A 7,205-nucleotide genomic window follows, 5' to 3' on the forward strand; every position below is an offset into this window, starting at 1 on the left:
AGTACCCAAATAAAAGACCAAACATCACTTTACCGCGCATCAAATTCATTTGCTGCGAAAGAGCTGTGCTATCAAGGACTCCGTTAATAAGCTTGTGTAAGAACAGAACATCGTGCATCTTTATTCAAGAGACGGTAAATTTAGTAAAAGGGAAATCACCTGGAGTTTTGTATCACTGAACGATGGCAAATGTCCGGAAAATCTTGTTTCTTTCACAATCCTTCCATCGTCAAAAACAAACTTCAAACAAAGAAGTAAGTTAAAGAGATCTCATGCAGTGGCTCATCCAGATACCTAAATCCGAGGCGCACTACAACGAGTCTCAGAAACCTTCTCTGGACTTCCTCGATAGCATCCCTCAGGTACTCATGATGAGAGGACTTCACCACACAACAGTACTCTAAATGAGGCCTGTAAGACATATGTAATTATTAGTAAAATAAAATTCATACAATCGATGTACAGATAGTTGCTGGAAAGGAAGTCTTGTATTACAATTCGAGACAAACATCCTACGGATGTAAGTGGATACGCACATCCGCCCAGACACCGATGGTGAACAAACAGGAAATGCTTGCTTAAGCAGCGGAAATGCTTATATATAAAAAAAAACCGTGCGACGATGTAAGGGGCAGCCATGCTGATATGAAAAATTGGTACTCACCAATTATGATGGAGAGATTTGGCAGAGGCGTGGTCATGAGCTGGCGGGAGAATAACATCAAAGCTGAAGAACAAGGAGGAGAGAAGGAAGTCGAGGACGGGATTTCGAAAAAGGAAGTTCGGGAGTGCTAGTGCTTGTGTTCGTGTGCGGAAAATATCTCTAGGCGTAATAAGTGTGAAGTGGAATAAAATGTAAGTAATTTTAGGAACTTAGTATATATCAGGGTTCATTAATCATTTACAATTCCATATCTATTTAAATGTTCACAATTTCGAAAATGTAAATTCATGTAAATGTTTAGCTATTTTAAAAGAAAGTTTCTCACGTTAGTCTATGAACTCATAATTATTGCAACACTACACTACAAAATTGCTAGTAAATGTTATAAATGAATTAAATTAAAAATAAATTGTAATGAATAATTTAATATTAAATATGTCTTCAAAGTATTAAGGTATTAAAATTTGTGCCTAATATGTCGGTTGACGCAATCAATTGTTAATTAAAATTTTAATCAACTTAATGAGATGTTGTCACAAATAAAATATGTGTTGGTCCATTTGAGGGTATTGTACTGCCAATCTAACCTATTATTAAATCCTCTCACAGCAACCCTTGCTCATAATAGTTCACAACCTTAAACAAAACCAAACTTACAAAACCTTACAGGCCTGACCAGGCAAACGTAGTGTCCTCAAGTCACGAATATCTGAAAAATCCTTAGAAACTCTTTAAAGAGATCAAGAGTTTTTAAGCGATTTATTACAAGTTTTAATGAAATTTATCTTCCAACTTAGACTGGTAGAAAATATCACTCCAAGATTCTTGGTTTTCTTTACTCTCACCGTCAGTGAGTTTATTATACAATACTTGATTTATTGGAAAGTGACGAAAGTACAGTTATCATGGTTTATAGACATGTTGCTTTCATCACACCAACGGACTACTAAGTCAATATCTAGCTGTAGGAGAGCAGTATCAAAAACCAAACCGGTTTTTCATATTTACTGTTCAACTGAAGCCTTACTTGCCTTTATATGAGTGAATGCGCTATGTCAACTTTTTATCATCTTACATCGACTTCTTATCATTACATTTGTTAACTATGACTTTCGATTTAATGAGCCAAGCTGAAAGTTCATTTAGACTTCATTCTAAAATTTTAGATTAAAAATGGGTATTTCATGAAAAAAGAATGTTGCAAACGTTACCCCTGGGCTCGCTGGAAGATTGGCTGTAAACAACGTGTATAACACAAGTTCAAGCACACTTCCCTGAGGCACTCCTAACTCAATTCTTACCAAAGGAGAATATTCGTCCTGGAACTTAACTTCACAGAATCGGGTTACCAGATAATATTTGAGAAGGTTGTATTACTAGTGTAGTTGTGAAGATTTTATCTTAAAAAGAAATGCCATACTTTATTTTAAGCTTAACTTACGCCAGGAACACCCGCTGAACAGTATTTCCCAGTTTTAAAGTTCTGACTTATGATATTCACTATCCTGTGACCCTGATCAACCGTTAGATGGTTTATTGAAGCCAAATTGATAATAAGTATAAAATCATTTTCAATTAAGGTTTTAATCATGTTAATAAAAGCTTCTCAAACAATTTAGTCATTATAGAAAGAGGGCTAATTGGTCAGTAGGATGTAACATCATAAGCAGGCTTTCTAGGTTTTTTTGCAACTATAGTCGCCACTTTTCAATGAGAACGGTAGAATTCATATCCGAAAACTAAATTAAGCGTCATTCTCATCAAAACCTTTTCTATAAGGGTTCCTTGAAAATTGCTTGCTACCAAGTCAAACCCTAGGACTTTATTTGAGCTTTGTTTTTTAAGTATAACTTCAGATGGTTTGAAACTATCTATCGGTAGACATAATTAAGTTGTAAAATTGATATATTCCATAATACCGTTACTTGCTACAGAAGGGTTTGTATGCTACTTGAAAACATTAGGAAAACATTCAACAAACATATCAACTTGATTCTTTCTGGTCCAAGAACTATCCGGGGTTGATATTGGAGCTATGGAGGATTTGGCCGTTTTATATTTTTAGTAGCCTTCCATAAGGAGTTGTTACTGTCTTGAAAAGGAGTGAACGAAAAATGATATTTCTTAAACTATTCGTTTTAACAGATGTTAACCAGCACTTTAGTTGTTGAGAAGCTTCATTAAGATACATTTTATCAACTTTTATTCTGAAATGTTACCAAATTCTACACAGACGACATTTTCAGCCACTTTCTTTCAAATGAGTACAGGGCCATTTATATCGTTTGTATATAAAATAATATGACAGATTGTAATTTTCGAGCTGCTTCCTGAAAAGATAAATTAAAAGATTCAATGGCTTCATCAATACCGGTAGTCTTTAATTGGAATAGTTCGTTAAGTTGTTTGATAAAAAAAAGTCTCGAAACATGTCGCAATCGGCAAAATTGTTGCAAAGATTTGGTGCTTTTTCTTTATAAATAAAGAAGGTCTGAACTGATTGTTAAAATAATATGTGAGTGATCAGAATGTAGATCAAGGGAATATTATGTTTTTAAGTAGTTGTTGCAAGCATCTTTTGTAATAAAAATGTCCAAAAGATCAAAATTTGTGTACGGATTACGAGGCCAATACGTATATTCACATGTTAATATGGTATCCATATTAAAACCAATGATTGATAACAAGGATATCATTATTTTGAGCTGGCTCTAGATCAATGAAAAACATACCGAACGGAAATTTGGTTTTGGTGCTACGAATACATGAAACATTCCTTACTTTATACTTACAAGCATTAATAACAGAGACTATGTTATTAGAATCAGTTGCGTAGTGCATATATATTTTAAACTGTACGAAAGGCCCTTTCTTGTTTCTTTTCAAACGAGTACAAGCTTCTAAAATTTACCTCTGATAGTTTTGTTAACTATTTTTCTGTCAGAAGACAGAAGGAGGAGTTATACCTTATTTTGGGGTAAACCTTTATAGAAATACTGAACTCTAGTAAAAACATACTCTATCACCTGCATCATAGCAGTCATATTTTGAACATCTGGAACAAATATCGGAGGTGGTTTTAGCATGGTCTCGTTGAAGGACACGTCGTCCATTCTATGTACGCATAGTCATCTTCAGCCAGAACAGAAAAGTTAGATAGGCTACATGTAACCTGTGTATTAACTGACTAACTAGAACAATTAATTCAATACCCCTTCATATCACTACCAGTGTTGGGATCACAGTAAGTTCTCTTATTACTTTGTGTCACTACCTGCAAAGATACGTCATCAATGCGCACTAATTCTTACTGAAAAGCATTGAGGTCAGGTAAAGTAAGGTTTGACTTAGGTACGTTCTGACTCAGCAAGTAATTGACTTCCTCACATAAACTAGTGTTTATAAACATAAGTTAATTGTCACTTGTAGTCTGTCCATTACTAAAAAGAAATAACCTAGGCTAAATGTAAACAAATAAACACTGAAACTACTTGTCAATTTGTTTGTTTGTGGGTAGTCGCACTTAGTTGTTCAAAGAAAAACAATGATCTGCCTATAACATTGCCACGATATCTAGAATGCGGTATAACAACGTTTAAGCAACAAACTTAAACAAACACGAATGTAAAATAACAACACCACAGACTGTGATAAAACTATGACTATGAGTAAAAGTTAAGTATTTTAGCCAACTTTAAAATTATTATAAGATTTCACAAAAACTTAAGCATCCTTATTTAACTATGCACTCACTGATATACAGGGTGATTCAAAACTAAACGGCAATCTCTCAAGAGCTTATTCTATAGCTAAAAACAAGTAAAAAAAGTTCATATAACCATAATGCCCGTAAAACGCTTCGTTAGCGAGTTACGCCTAGCGAAAGATTTCGCCCGGATTTCAGAACCCTTGGTGAAGTCAGGCCGTATAAAAATGGTAAAGGTAGTTACAAAGATACAAATACGATTGTTTTTTTATGTTTTTATATTCTGAAAAATTTATTAAAATTCGTCGTCCCAGAGCTGTAAATGCAATATTTTCAGAGATATCTTACGTAAAACACAAGAATTGGTGCAAAGAAATAACACATTTTTGTGTTTAACGTAAGATTACTTCCATAAATGTTAAATAAAGGTCATTTTTTTCTTAAACAGATTTGTAGAACATTTAATTCTGAAAAGATTCATGTGAATTACTTAGGAAAAAAATTAATATATAGGTATTGAAATTTAGCTTTATTTAAAAATAAAACAGACGCACAAAAATGCATATTCTTATCTGCATAAAATATTAACTAATGTTTAGTTGTGAGTAACAGCTGATCATTTATTCAACCCACTTTTTATCGTCATATTTTCTTTGCAAAGGTTGGCAATATCAGCTGATCAACAATTAAGTTCATGAAGTAATATTTGAATAACCTTTATGGAGGTTTTTGTATTGTGGCGTGTGAAGATTGTATTTTGTGAGATCCTGTGATTATTTGGAAATATTTTATACAAGTGTATAAAATATTTTATTAAATATTTATTTTTAAAAATATTTTATTAAATATTTTTTTATAAAAGTGTATGTAATTATCTTAGTAAATAATGTCAGATAATGTAAATGGTATGTATTCGTTTGAAGAGTATACGGACATGATACTGATTTACGGCAAAGTTAACAAGTGGTTTAGCTGCAGTTCAGGAATATCGTGATACTTTTCCACATCGAAGAACACCTGATCGCAAAACATTTGAAAGCTGTGGAGAGACGACTTAGAGAAACTGGTAGCTTTAAAACCGAAGCGAATAGATACTGGTCGTCAACGTAGCGCAAGGAACTATAATAATGAACAAGCAATAATAAATGCTGTAGAATTATCACCAACCACAAGCACCAGACGATTATCACGTCAGTTAAATATTTGCCAGTCAAGCGTATGGCGGACACTTCATGAAGCACAGTTGTACCCATTCCATATAACACGTGTTTCAAGACTTATTACCGCAAGATCTTAATAAACGGAAGATGTTCTGCCGCTGGTTAAGAAGAAATTGTTTACGACATCAGTATTTTCCTTCGGCGTATTCTCGTTACTGATGAATCCTGTTTTTACTAGAAATGGAATTGTAAATTTTCGTAATACCCATACTTGGGCGTACGACAACCCACAATGAAACTGCGCGACGAGGCATTTTCAACATACAGTTTCAGTCAATGTATGGCTTGGTGTTCTGGGTGATAATTTTGATTGGTCCATTTTTCCTCCCTAATCGACTTAATGAGTAGCGTACTTAAATTTTTTAAGAACAAACCTGCCTACCCTCTTGGAAGATATTCCTGTTCAAAACAGAATAAATGCATGTTTATGCACGACGGAGCACCTCCACATTTTTCTAATGATGTGAAAAACTATTTAAATGATACATACGGTAGACAATGGATTTGGTCGAAATGGACCAGTAAAATGGCCACCACGTTCTCCTGACCTCACGCCAGCAGACTTTTTCTTATGGGGTTGGATGAAGTCAATTGTTTATTCAAAACGGATTAACACCATAGAGGAGTTACGTAATCGCATTACAGAGGCGGCAGAAACTATCAAGAATGCTCCAAACGTTATGAAACGCGCTAGAAAAAGAGTGGATTCGTCGTGCGAAAACGTGCATTGCTAACAACGGAGGACACTTTGAGCAACTATTATAGGTGATTTATTACAGTTTTATAAAGGTAAATACATTTTATGTTAATGTTCAGTCTAGAATAAATGATCAGCTGTTACTCACAACCTAAACATTAGTTAATATTTTATGCAGATAAGAATATGCATTTTGTGCGTCTGTTTTATTTTTAAATAAAAGCTAAATTTCAATACCTATTATTAATTTTTTTCCTAAGTAATTCACATGAATCTTTTCAGAATTAAATGTTCTACAAATCTGTGTTTAAGAAAAAAAATGACCTTTATTTAACATTTATGGAAGTAATCTTACGTTAAACACAAAAATGTGTTATTTTCTTTGCACCAATTCTTGTGTTTTACGTAAGATATCTCTGAAAATATTGCATTTACAGCTCTGGGACGAATTTTAATAAATTTGTCAGATATAAAAACATAAAAAAACAATCGTATTTGTATCTTTGTAACTACCTTTACCATTTTTATACGGCCTGACTTCACCAAGGGTTCTGAAATCCGGGCGAAATCTTTCGCTAGGCGTAACTCGCTAACGAAGCATTTCCGGGCATATGGTTATATGAACTTTTTTTACTTGTTTTTTAGCTATAGAAATAAACTCCCGAGAGATTGCCGTTTAGTTTTGAATCACCCTGTAGAGTAACATTTATCAAAATATCGGTCTATTTTTTTGTTATTATTGGTTTGGTTATATTTTTATATAAAGTTTAATTTCCAATCCTTTTTCTTTGGGTTTCGTACACATTGATCTACAAATCCTAATCATCACACATTTGATCGTATATCCAACAATTGAATATTTATTTACTTAATTGTACATTTTTAGATGAAATAATAGGATTTTCCCTATTTCTCTCA

Source organism: Homalodisca vitripennis, chromosome 5 (genome assembly GCF_021130785.1).
Source record: "Homalodisca vitripennis isolate AUS2020 chromosome 5, UT_GWSS_2.1, whole genome shotgun sequence".
NCBI lineage: Eukaryota > Metazoa > Arthropoda > Insecta > Hemiptera > Cicadellidae > Homalodisca > Homalodisca vitripennis.